General features: G+C 40.4%; 1 protein-coding gene across 2 annotated transcripts in view; it reads right to left on the bottom strand.

Annotated features, from left to right (window-relative positions):
* Nucleotides 1–13,439, bottom strand: part of SNX29 (sorting nexin 29) — a 465,348-nt gene that overhangs the window by 312,282 nt on the left and 139,627 nt on the right. The window lies entirely within an intron of this gene.

Genomic DNA, 13,439 nt, shown 5'->3' with positions numbered 1-13,439 from the left:
GGCACAGGCGTGATAAGACAATTTTTTCATGACGACCATGTCGCTTTGTATTTAATGAGTTGGGGCAAATTACATCACCAAGCTCTGCCCACCTTTTTTCATACTCAAGTAGGCAAGCATGGTTAAGGTTTCATCCCTACAGAGTTACTGAAGCATTTGCTACAGAGCAACATGTTTTGAGGCAACCAGCGATATGGATCACCTGTCAAAAAGCATTGTTATGATGTTGTGAACCTTCATTTGGGAACTGCGTGCATATTTAAACAGGACCAGTCATGGATTTGGAGAATGGCATCCAATGTAAAGAGAGCAAAGTTTTTACATGGCATTGTGTAGACCTCAGTGGATGGCTGTGTTCTTGACTGTTGTGGGATTGGAACAAAGACTATCAACAGTGAGATTTTGTTTGATTGTATGGGGTGGGACATTCAAAGCACCAGGATGTTATGGGCAATCTCCATTACTTGAGGTGTTCCCCAGGGCTTTCCAACCATGCAACTGGACCTGAACTTTACACCACCTTGGAAATTAGTCCCTTACTCCATATAGGTGCTCATATGCACAATCCAATGATACACAGTAAACATGAAACAAATTTTTTGTATTGCTGCTTTTTATTTATTTTTTTGTAAAGGAAATTTTTTACTTGCAATAAAGGCAACCCAGCATCCTTGTACTTCCAGGACAATAGACTAGCTCAATTGGGGGTATACGCCAGTCAGTGTGCAGACCTATAATTGCGGATGTAAACTGTTCCATACAAGTCCTGCTATTTTGTGAATTACCCAGACTGTCTTTAACATGTCAATACAATTTAACTAGTTGGTTAGGCAATTTTTTTTTTTAATGACTATTTCTGAAACAATTTCTAAGTGAGACTAACTTTTTTACTGACACAAGGTGGGCAGGAAAGGCCTCTCTGAGCCAGCATAAACATGGCACTGCTATCAACGTGGAGGTGCAAGCTGGTAGTAACTGAAGTACGTATGTGCCATACTGTTTAACTGTCGAAAATGATGTGTCTGTATATGACATGATGCCCACACTAATCACATCACGTAAAAAATCTCACTACAGAAATGGATCTTGGGGGTGAAGGTGTTAAGTAGTAACGGAATCCAAGAAGACCAGACAGTCCTTGCAAGCTGCACTGAGCTGGGAGATCTTCCAAAGTTTCCAACGCAACTGCCTGTGCTGCCAAAGTGCCAGATGCTCTTCTAAGAAAAAGCTTGTTTCCCAATTCTTCAGCTGAAAACCTGGGGCGAGTTTTTCATCTACTCTGAAATAAATGTATTACAACAGCCAAAAAGGGGCAGGTTTATATGTGTTGATACCTAAGCAAATTGAGACAAATTTAGATTGTCTTTCTTAAACATTCCTGTGTTTAGTAACTTAAAAAAATCTACAAGCTGTGAAACTTTACTTTAAATAGTATTTTTCTGGCAGTGTTGTTCATACACTTCACCCAAAATATATAATTCCAGGAGTCTTTAAAACAACAAAGAGTTCATAGCTCTGTGTTGTAACATCACCTTACATTACAATCATTAGGCTACTTTTTCAAACACGTTTAGAATATAACGTTTTTTTTTTAAAACAAAAACATAAAAATTAAGTACAGTTTACTTCCACCCGTCCTTGCCCCCTCATGTGCCTTGCTAAAAAGCAGCTGTATGCACTGATCGTCTATCCACAGAGATCAATGATATCTACGTGAGACATCATAATTACCTAACTCCTATGTGCACAAGCCTTATACCTATAAAAAAAAAAAAAAAAGGCAATCACATACCTGAACATGCAAAAACAACATAATTACATTTAAACTGTTTGATAAAGGGCAGCTAAACCCCAAAATTTTAAATTTGCAAAGCAAAAAATATGTAATGCACTGTCTAGTTTGTTCCAACTTCCACTTGTTAAAAAGTGCAGAGGAATCATGCATTGTTTTCTAATTCATTGAACTTAAGCCAATAGGTCTAGCTCAGAATGTAATACTATTTTTGATGGAATAACAACAATTTGTGTATTTAAAAACAATTAGAAATAAAATGATTATTAACTGGAAGTCCAGAAAATGAAACAGACAGCAAAGCATCTAAACCAACTATAATACTTCTAGTAAGTCAGCAATCCCTGCCATGAAGATGCTGCCAAAATCTTTTCATGGCACTTCTCCTCGCCAGGAGAAACTTCTGTATCACCTACCCTCTACCAGAGAGTTAGAAAAAGCAGGATCTCGCAGATGGTACTGAGACCATATAGAGGAAAAATCGCTACAGAGAACCATTCATAAACTCTCCTTAGACAGTCTGGCTGAAAAAAAGAATTTTCAGACAAACTGCTCTTGTATGGGGATTCATATCAAGGATTGCCAGAGCAGTCAACACAAAACAATCTCTGTCTTCATGGTACCAAAGATCATTGTGGATCTAATGGAATAGGTTACTGTCAGACGAGAAGGCTGTGCTAATACAGTATAGTGTCAGCTTCACTCAACATTAACTGAGCAGTGCCCTCGCTTAGACAGAAAAGGAAATATGGGCAGAGTATCAGCACAATTTAGATGTAATAACCTGTATTACAAAAATGAATAGCACCCAAAAGAAATGACAAGCATGGCAAATATTAATCAAATTACATAACAGTTATTCAACTAACATCGGGAATAACATACAAAGCATAACTGAATCATTTCAGCTGCAAAAACTTAGAGAGGGACCCTAACCCCCAATTTGAAACCCAGTACTGTCTCCTGGGAGCCCAGACCTACACATACATCCTAATGTAGAAATTGATAAACAGAAATAAAAGTATGGAAGACATCTTTAAAAATGTATGAGAAAGTATCCATACCCCATCTATGGTGTGCTTTCAATCCTAACATAATACAACCTTAGAACCTAGGAACACAAAAGTAACCATGCTATTGTGAGATAAAGCCCTGACACCTAATGGTAGAGGAAGATCACACCTTTTAATTAATGGCTCCTCCTTCTTTTGATGCTGCTAGATAACAAGTCACTGTATCCCCCATCTTAGGGTAGGCTGCCCACAGACACCTTAATGTACTGCCATGGGATAACAGCCACCCAATGCCACTAGTTCTGGGAGAATGACCACAATCTTAGTCGTGGTAGTCTTGCTGGACATTATAGCAATCCCCAGTCCCAGGTGGTACTGCCGCCTGTGGGGCCCTGAGGTGATGAGGCCCAGGAATGTTGGGTTTCAGAGCAGAGCTGGGCACCTGGGAGACAAGAGCAGCATTAGCAGACCCTCACAAAATTTTCCATGGGGCCTAGCAATGCACTATTCCTCCTCTGGTTTATCTGTCTCTCCTATAATGTAAAGTGCTTGAACTCCCTTATCAAGTGGAAACCATTTTTCTTTTTTGACTAGATGACTTCTATGGCTATACCTTCAATTCCATAGAGCCAATTACTGCAATTTACTTTCTAATTTCTCTCAGCTATCAGCCTGTGATAAATTACCATTAATGGCTTTGGCTGGGGACTCCTGAATTACGTGGGTCCCAGGAATTATTATTATTATAATTTATTTGTTAGGCGCCACAAGGTATCCGCAGCGCCGCACACAGTACTAACAGTAGACTATACAGGGTCAAACCATACAAAACAATATACAAAAAGTACCAATACTTCAGAAACTCCGGCTAGTCATATACAGTAAAGACGGATCGGAAGAACAGGTATGGAGACAGGAGGGGAGGGGGCCCTGCTCATACGAGGAATTAGAGCCTTGTGGTTGTAATAGTGCGAGGTTTAGGGACAAATGCCTCTGTTTGTAAATCCAGTGACCTACAGTTATTACAGTTGTATAATCTGGCTCAGTAATATAAGGATGTCGGAATATAAGTCCAATTATGGGATGAAGCAGGGCCGCCATCAGGGGGGTACAGGGGGTACTGTTGTACCGGGTCCGGGCCCACCAGGGGGCCCGGTACAACAGCGCAACAGAAAACTTACCTGGGGGCCTGCTGTCTTGCAGTCTGCTGATCTCCGCTACTCTGCGCTGATGTCTTCAGCCTGGGTTTCACCGTGACAGCCAGGCACCAGAATACGATCGCAGGGGTAGAGGAATCATTCCCCTGCGATCATGTGATCTGGTGAGATCAGCGGACTGCAAGACAGCGGGCCCCCAGGTAAGTTTGTGTTGCGCTGTTGCTCATGGGGGGGGGGCGCTCTTTGGGGGGCAGGGGCCCGTACTGGGCCCCATGATTTCAGATGGCCGCCCTGGGATGAAGTCCTCTTAAATTATTGTAGTTTATTTGAATGTAACAATTTAATGTGCACACAAATATTTTTCTTGCTACTTAGGATATAACAAATCCTTTAGTTTACAGGACATTACTAAACACACCCAATTTGCACACATAAAATAATAGCAGCTGCATATTTTGTGAGTGTTTTGCTAAAGCCAATGTTATTTTTTTTTCCACATTCAAGGCAACATGTCAGCACTCCAGAGATCAAACTGCTTAAAGATTCAATTTTGTTTTTAAGGCTTAATTGTGACTCTACAGAATTGCTCCCCAGTCATGTGAGTTCAAGCCAATTCTAATGGAAGCAACTCTGTATTCAACCCCTGATCTTCTACCCACACACCACACGATTCTTTCTAACCACTGCGGCAATTGTTATAGTCAGTTGGAAACCGTGAGTTATTGTGTGCTTTGTGGATAGAGGTTTGCTTAAGAAGCACAGGTGCAATGCGCATTGTCTAATTTTAATTCAACAAAACTACGTCCACCTGTCAAAAATATATTGACTTTTATGCTTGCTATCTTTTTTGTCCATTATTTAATCTACCTGCAAAAGCTTCCAAGCATGCAGTAGGCAATTAATCATTTTTAAAGAGTCTGGAGAAAAAAAAATTGACAGATCATTTATAATTAAATTCTGATAGGCATATTTTCTTGTGTTAGAGGTACTTTTACAATAAAATGTATTAAATTGTTTGCAACCAAAGCACTGAGAAAAATATGTAATGTGCCCATATACACATGTAGGGTGAGATCATCAAAAGTACAGTTATAAAAATGGTGTGTAAATGTAATTTAATTTTGCAATTAATTTAATCACATAATATTTCAAAGGATTGATTATGTTTGTTCAGCCATTTAGCTGGCTGAACAAATATTAATGTGAATACTGCTTACCAGCTCCATAAGAGCCCAAGTGCTTTTGCATATACAAGGCCAGTGCCCAGTTAAGAGGTTTCACATTCTAAAATGTTGTAGTAAGTACTGATGCACAGAGAAATAATTATGCAACACTCTCACAATAATTTATAATAAGAACCTCTCCTGTCCTGAGATTTAGCAGATACAGTCACGCATGAGGTAGGCGACTGGTGGCCCAGTAGCGCTATGAAGCTTGTTTACTGTCAAAGTCAGCAAACTGGATAAAGTCATTTCAATTAATATCGATCAAACGTGGTTGTCTTTGTCTGAAAATATGCGTAGAGCACGCTACGGCGTGGAAGGGCGTATAAAGCCGCAACACGTGGCAATAATAGTTTTTACACTTTTACACACACTTGTAATTAGTACACATTAAATGTAGTTGCAACACATAGTTATTTATGTCAAAATATAGCAGTATTTATGATTAATATTATAAGTTATATGCATGCTAGTGAAATTCAAGGTTCAGGTTGCAGGAACTGTGTCATGTTTAGTATCATTTTAATCCCCTATTCATCAGAAGCTGTCCGGTTCATTCGCCGAAGAGATCGCACATCATTGCATACTCTAGTTATTGATGTTAGGGAATAAATGAGTAAAGTGATACCATATATAGAATCTATATGGTTCTGAGCCATTATATATACAGAATATGTGACAGAACATGCCAAAAGTAAAATAACTGGAATAATAGGACACATGTTTACAACACTGGTCCAGCTAGGTATTAAATAGACATTAACGTTAAAAAGTTTTAAAGTGCTGCATAAATCTATCACCCAGCTGCTTTCCGTTTGAATGCAAAACAAAAGTGCTTGGAGATTTTGCCATATTGCCTGTTTTTAGCAGCCCCCCTCCCCCTCCAAGCAACATAACATATACTCCAATAGGATGTACGACTGAGTGATTTCTCCCACCCTCCTGGAAACCACTTCTCCTTTTTGTAAAGAGGGCGAGGCAGGGCCTTGATGACTAGAAACTTGCTGTATAAATAAAATTATTACTATTATTCAATTATATATGGGATTGATTACACTTCTTATGCAATATAGATTTGCTGCAGCATCTCTTTGCTGGTTTATCTGGCAGAATTGTTCCTGACTGCTTCTGTGGATCAGGATTGCTGGGTAGATGACAGAGGGCTGACTCAGGAACCCTGGGCTCAAATCAGGACACCCAGGAGGAGGATTAAAGGGTAAACTTTAATCTGGTGGTCAAAGGAACATAGCAGGGATAGACGATTTTGCAGTTCTAGTGGTAATTTTGTTTAATGACTCAATTAGGTCTGGTAAGAGCTGTTTGAATCGCACAAGTATATCACAAAAACAGTTTCCATGAGCTATTAGCCCTTATATTATTTTTTGCTTGTTTATTTTTAATACAGGTCTGGGGGTGGTTAGACCAAGCCTCAAGTGTCAGCCTTGATGTTTTATATTAACTATAGTGGCAGGGGAGGGTGTCCACAGGCAGATGCCTGGGGGGCTAAGAGACAGATCCTGGGGACACAGTCTGGCTATGTTGGCAGTCGAAGCTCACTGAACTCCACTGTGGTACTTGGCCTCTTGGAACTCCGCTTGGAACCCTTTCAGAGGGGCTTAGAGGACATCCAGCTGAGCCTTTCTCTGCTCCACAGACTCGGGACCAGAGAAGTAGCAGCCTAATACTGCTGGGTCCCTTTTGTATCACTGCAGCATCCACCACTAGACTACTGGGTAAGTGCACACAAAGGAAAATGATCCCATTACATATATAAAGTGCTGCACTGCACTGGGTATATTGTTTCCGCTGTGTCACAAATATGTTGGTGCTATATAAATGCAAGTGAATATTTAGAACATTACCCCCTATATTATTTCTCAGGCAATGTTTTGATGGCCACACATGTAGAGATCACAATGTCAGAGCACTCCATGTTCACTTTGATAATATTGTAGTCTTGTTTACACAGTAACTTCAGATTCCTGTATCTGAAGCAACTTGCTATCCCCTCCATCTCCCTATAATATAAGGGCATGTACACATTGGCATTCAAATTCTGCTTCTAAGATGTGTTTTTAATAAGTTAAGTACATATAAACGGAAGTGAAAATATAATTCATTATAGCAAATGAGACAGTACATTTCTGTGTTTTTATGTGCGTTGCAGTACATTTTTTTTAACCATTTCAGAGAGTCAGATGAATGGGAACAGAGTTGACACCCTACATTTATCTCAATGGGAGCACATTGTATACTCAATGACATCTACATAGGTCATACTTGCCAACTTCTTATAGTTGACGTCCGGGAGCTGCCGTGGGGAGGTGGTCGTGTGGGGCTTAAAAAAATTGCATAATTTTGGCCAAATGCAGCTATTGTTTTAGATCTAATTATGTCCACTTCACTAGGAAATGGTCAGATGCGGTAGACTGCCATACTCAACCGAAAGTCCAGGAGACCCACCTGGAATCCGGGAGTCTCATGGACATTCCGGGAGAGTTGTCAAGTATGAATATGTGTTTCCACATGCATTTGGTTCAAACAATTTAATAACTTGCTGTTTTGTCCCAGGCACATGCAAACATGCATATCAAACATATATCAAAATAAAGCACATAAATAAACTCATACATAAACACAATGTTGTTTCAATGCTTGAGTTATACCATGCGATTAAATATACACTGCAAAGGCCAGTGTGTGCATAGACTAAAAGTATCACTGAATGCATTTACCAGGACTTTCTTTTGTATTATAAACCTTTGTCTCTTAGAGACAAGAGCTTTGAAACAATTAACACAAATAAATATCATTAAGTCATCAATAAAATACAGAAAAGCCCAACTTTAATTTCCCCCATTAACTTAAAATGTATGACAAAGAAAACTGGTTACTAATAGGAGGACTGCACTTTATATTAAACTTGTAACTAGCATGACAAGGATAGACACATATATTATCCAAGCAAAGAACAAAGCCATCAGTCCATGAGAACACATCATAGAACAATAAAGCTGCTTTATAAAGCTACAAGAAAAAAATACTAGTTTGAGGATCCTGCGCTATAGCAAGTCTTAATTCAATGTTCAATATCAATGGCAATATTTCACCCTGGAGTGCTGACAATCAACATCCTATTGCTTTGTCAGATCAAATCCACATCCACTGCAATGAATAAGGCCGCAGGGGGCAGGATTTAGATTTGGAATTCTCATGTAAGCACTGATTACAGAGGAGTAAAGTAATAAGTGATTTACTGTATGAGACAATCCAGCTATTGCAGAATGCCTAGTAGTCAATATTGCTGGTCATTATTACATGGATCAGACTTCTGTACTGCAGCAGTGTTACAAACACATATAGAATTGCTAGTAACTAGAAAGGCCGGGGATTTTTCAGCTAATGTAAGAGAATCATTAACAACTTCAAACCGGTATCTTTAACCGTATGAATTGCTAGTTTTGCAAAGTCCTATATTTATAAAATTCCACAAAATATTCACTGTAAAACACTTTGCAAAATGATCATAGAAATATGCATGACAGAAAGAAGAGAGGCAATTCCAAACCTGCTTCTCCTCCTTTTAGGAGTTCTCCCAGGAGCGCAGTGCAAACTCACTAATCCTGCCCACTTCCCTGCTGAAGTGAGTGGGAACATGGTGGTACTTGAAGATGCGATACTAAGCAAATAGCATTATCCTGGTCTGACCCCTGTTGTATGATGCTGCAAATTGTGACATTGAGCAGCAGGAGCAGAACTTAACGTGATTTGCATTTATATAGCGCCACTATTTCCACAGCACTGTACAGAGAACTCACTCACATCAGTCCCTGCCCCATTGGGGCTTACAGTCTAAATTCCCTAACATACACACACACACACACACACACACACACAGACAGAGACAGAGACAGAGACAGAGACAGAGACAGAGACAGAGACAGACAGACTAGGGTCAATTTATTAGCAGCCAATTAAAATACCAGTATGTTTTTGGAGTGTGGGAGGAAACCGGAGTACCCAGAGGAAACCCACGCAATCACGGGGAGAACATACAAACTCCTCACAGATAAGGCCATGGTCGGGAATTGAACTCATGAGCCAGTGCTGTAAGGCAGAAGTGCTGCCCAGGTATTCACATCCTTTCACTTAATCAAATCCGGGAGTCATCAATGGTTACCAGAGGTCACTTAATTGATTGGAGTCCACCTATGCATATTAAGAGCTTTATCATGAAGATCAAAGAACATTCAAAGCAAATCTTATAAAACATTATTTATAATGAGATTTTTAAGACTTAACAACAGAACATTTGATGCCCATCATAGAGAAAGAGAGAAATTGAACAGGTCGTTCGCAAAAACTGAGGTTCTATGCAAGAAGTGCACTTGTTAAGGAGGCCATCTATGGCAATTCTGACAACATTACATACAGTATATGATATATGAGAAACTGTCCATGAAACAACAATACCTGAGTATTTCACAATTGTACACTTTATGGGAAAACCTTGTTGAGGTTTGTAAAAAACCTAGGACTTGGGAGATGACATATATTCCAGCATACAGTAAGAGCCACACTGGCGTGGTTTAAATAGAAAAAATGTCTCAGCCCAGAGAGACCCCATTATTCCCTGAGGAATTAATGGAAAAAATTGATGTTCACCAACAATCCTCATCTAGTTAATAAAGCTGGATTGAGATTTATCTCCATTTTATATGAGTTAATAGAGGAAACATTCAGCTGCTTGTCAATGTATACTGCCCTAGGTAGGTCATTTATGTAAATGGATGACCAGGTACAATGTAAAGTAACCAGGGGTGCAGAGAGGACAGTGGTGTAAGTGCAAATCGACAGGGCCAACATTGGGGAACCTGCGGTGGAAGACTATGGTGGGGGTAGATACAGTTTGTGTTCCATCTGCGACCCCAGCTGAGTCACATTAAAGGCTGAGCACACCCCTCTGAAGCTGGGTGTGCAGCATCAGCTTTAGACGAAGCTGTGCAGGCAGCCTAATAGGGTAATGTCTGTGCAGTCATACACCCACGAGACTGGGGGGTTAGGGAGGCCAAGAAGTGGCAGCACCCAGGCCCAAGAATCTCATGATCAGACTACTGCCCATAACAGCAGGTGAAGGCTGGGAGGGCAGCGCATTATCCATCACTGGACTAGATGATCACTCACTGGGGTCATTATGAAAACTGGTGCAAGTGATCAAACGCTTGCATTCATTTCTTACATTGCACTAGAAAAAGGACTTTGCAATTTGAATGATTGCTATTGGCAACACCACATTTCTCCTTTGTATAATTTTAGAAATCCCTCAGTGGATCTGATACATTCTCAATTTAGCAATGCCATGTCAGCAAAAGACAATTAACTGTATTAATAAATTTGGTAAATTGACATTTTATTGTGACACACATTGAGGACATTAACAAAATGTCATGTCTGGTTTTGCTGGTTTCGCTGGCTGCTTAGGCCTTGCTATGGGTACATTAAAACCATATTAATCAGGCTGTGGTCAATCAAGCATGTTAGTTGAAAAATAATATATATACAGTCTTGACAACTGTACTGGCATGTGTTACAATGGATATCAAGGAAACAGTTCATGCAGAACTGTAACAAAACTTGTGTTTAACTGCCAACTCTGAGACACAGATGTTTTCAAAACCTCCATTCTGTAATAAATTAACTCCAACAAAAACTACAAAGTTAAGCACAGCGAATTTTTATCTTCTTCATGGAAATAAATGTGAAGTGTACATTTCATAAATCGTTGTTTTCAAAACTGTTAAAAATTATTGAACTTAATAAAGTTAAATCAAATTTACTTTAAATCGGATAAAAAGTAAATTTGATTAAAATGATAAAGAAAATCAGTTTCAATACTCTATACCATTTAAAATTCATAACTTCTGTTATTTCACATTGTAAACTTCATGCAGTTACCTTATGCTGGAAATGTTAAATATGTCAAGGGCAGGGAGAGACTGAAGGAAGCGCAGCAAATCTGAGGAGAGCCCAAGATACATTTGCAAGAATTGTCTAAAATGAGAAACAATGCAGGGGCTTCTAAAGCTCCCAACTACAGTAGGAGATTACTTGTAAATTATCACATGCAGGGTCGGACTGGGACATGAAGGGCCCACCATGGAATGCATTGCTAGGGGCCCACCAGAGGGGGTGTGGCTAGCCACCTGTGTGTGTGACTAGTGGGCTAGCCCACAGAGGACATGACTAGTGCCATATTGTAGCATATCATGTAGCATGTAGTAATATCTCTTTTTCTAAAGATGAGCCCCTGTCACAACGCCACATGGAACATTAAAGTCTCCTCTTACAAAACTTGCATTTGTAGATGCCGTATCCCTACTATGTGATGAAGGTATAAGTTGACTGGCCCTCACTCTATTAACACTTAATTTAGTTTATCCGGCACTGCACAAGCTGAGACTTCTGACCTCTTTTCTCCCCTTCTGCACATGCCGATGCCTGATGAGCCGAGATGTGATAAGATCACTAGAAGAGGATAGGAGGGGAGAATCTGGATCATTACAATCTGCAGCGGGAAAACAATAGGACGGCTGGCCCTGTGAAAGGGACCACCTGTCCATCAACCATAGTGTAGGAGGCGGGTCAATCTGGTATTAGGGCCCTTCAGGGATTTCCCTGGTTGGCCATTCTGACTTTCTCCTACACACTGACAAACAATAATGCAGTCCTCATACACACTGACACACATTAATGCAGTCCTCATACACACTGGCATACACACTAACACACACAAGCTGACTAACATTCACTCTCATACACACACTCCCATAAACTTACTTGCAGTGCTTCCTCCAGCTTCCTGCAAGGCAGTATGGGTAGTGGGCATGTCTGTGCTCTGATTGGCTGACACTGTCACTCAGCCAATCAGAGTGCTGCAGAGCAAGTGAGGAGTTCCTGCATGAGCAGGAAGCTCCTCTGCACTATAGAGCAAGCTGCTCCTACACTGTTCCTTCTGTGGGGGCCCTGGTGAGCACATTCCGGTCCCACCCCTTAGTGAAAGGGGGCGGGGCAATCAGGCAGTGGGGCACCGCTGGGCCAGTTCGACACTGATCACATGGGATTTGTTAGGAATGAATACTTAAATCCAGGTTCTCAACTGAGGCAAAATTAATTCCTGTTGACCTCATTCATATTATTTGGCATGTATTATTCTCAGGTGCTATGCAGGAATATCTTGCATGCAAGATGTTTTTTTTGTCGTAGTTTAGTATATATTTATGTACACGAGATGGTATCTGGAAAACATGAGTCTTTTGTCAGGTGGATGCACACGAAACTATGACTCCTTATCCCACTCTTACCAGCAAATTAAACTTCAGAATGTCTGCCACATAGCAAGAGGATTTTATAGTCGCATAACTCCAAACAGGAAGACGGCTACAATTATTGGCACAAAACCTACTATCTGGGCACTTGTGCTGTTATATGTAATGGGTATCAGTGGCGTTGGTGGTAGATGTTAAACCACAAGAAGCTTTTAGACTTAACCAATTTGTTGGTTTTATTTCAGAACTTGTTGTAACAGATGATATATACATATATACAGTTGCTCACAGTTGATACTGACTGTAACAGACAGGCAGTAGGACAAGCTTATGCAGTTAACATACTTAACTTTATTATAGTGCATTCAAATATGCAGACGATGGTAAGCTTATATTTTTGGCAGAGAACAGGTTGCACATTTATATTTTTGTGCCTATGGTTACTTTATCTATATATAAGTAAGAGAACACAAACAGGATGCAGCTTCAGTTATGATATTTTTTACCGTTCAACTGTCACTGGAAGAAGCTGCTAAGAGCCTAACTTCCTGTCTGTGCTTGCTCAGTAGAGGTATGCAGACGGTTGGAGGCTGGACCACTTCCTGTCTGTGCATGCTCAGTAGAGGTATGCAGACGGTTGGAGGCTGGACCACTTCCTGTCTGTGCATGCTCAGTAGAGGTATGCAGATGGTTGGAGGCTGGACCACTTGCTGTCTGTGCATGCTCAGTAGAGATATGCAAACGGTTGGAGGCTGGACCATTTCCTGTCTGTGCATGCTCAGTAGAGTGATGAGAGGGCTGGAGCCTGCCCCTCTTCACTAGATCACAGGGGACACCACTACCAAAATGGAAAATGGAGCGTAGCGCTCCATATTAACAATAGCAGGCCAAAGTTTGTGACTAATTTGGGTCGATTGGTGGTAAGTTTA

This window comes from Mixophyes fleayi, chromosome 7 (genome assembly GCF_038048845.1).
Source record: "Mixophyes fleayi isolate aMixFle1 chromosome 7, aMixFle1.hap1, whole genome shotgun sequence".
Lineage (NCBI taxonomy): Eukaryota > Metazoa > Chordata > Amphibia > Anura > Limnodynastidae > Mixophyes > Mixophyes fleayi.
The sequence above is the reverse complement of the archived record's forward strand: the minus strand, read 5'-3'. Positions and strand labels throughout refer to the sequence as shown.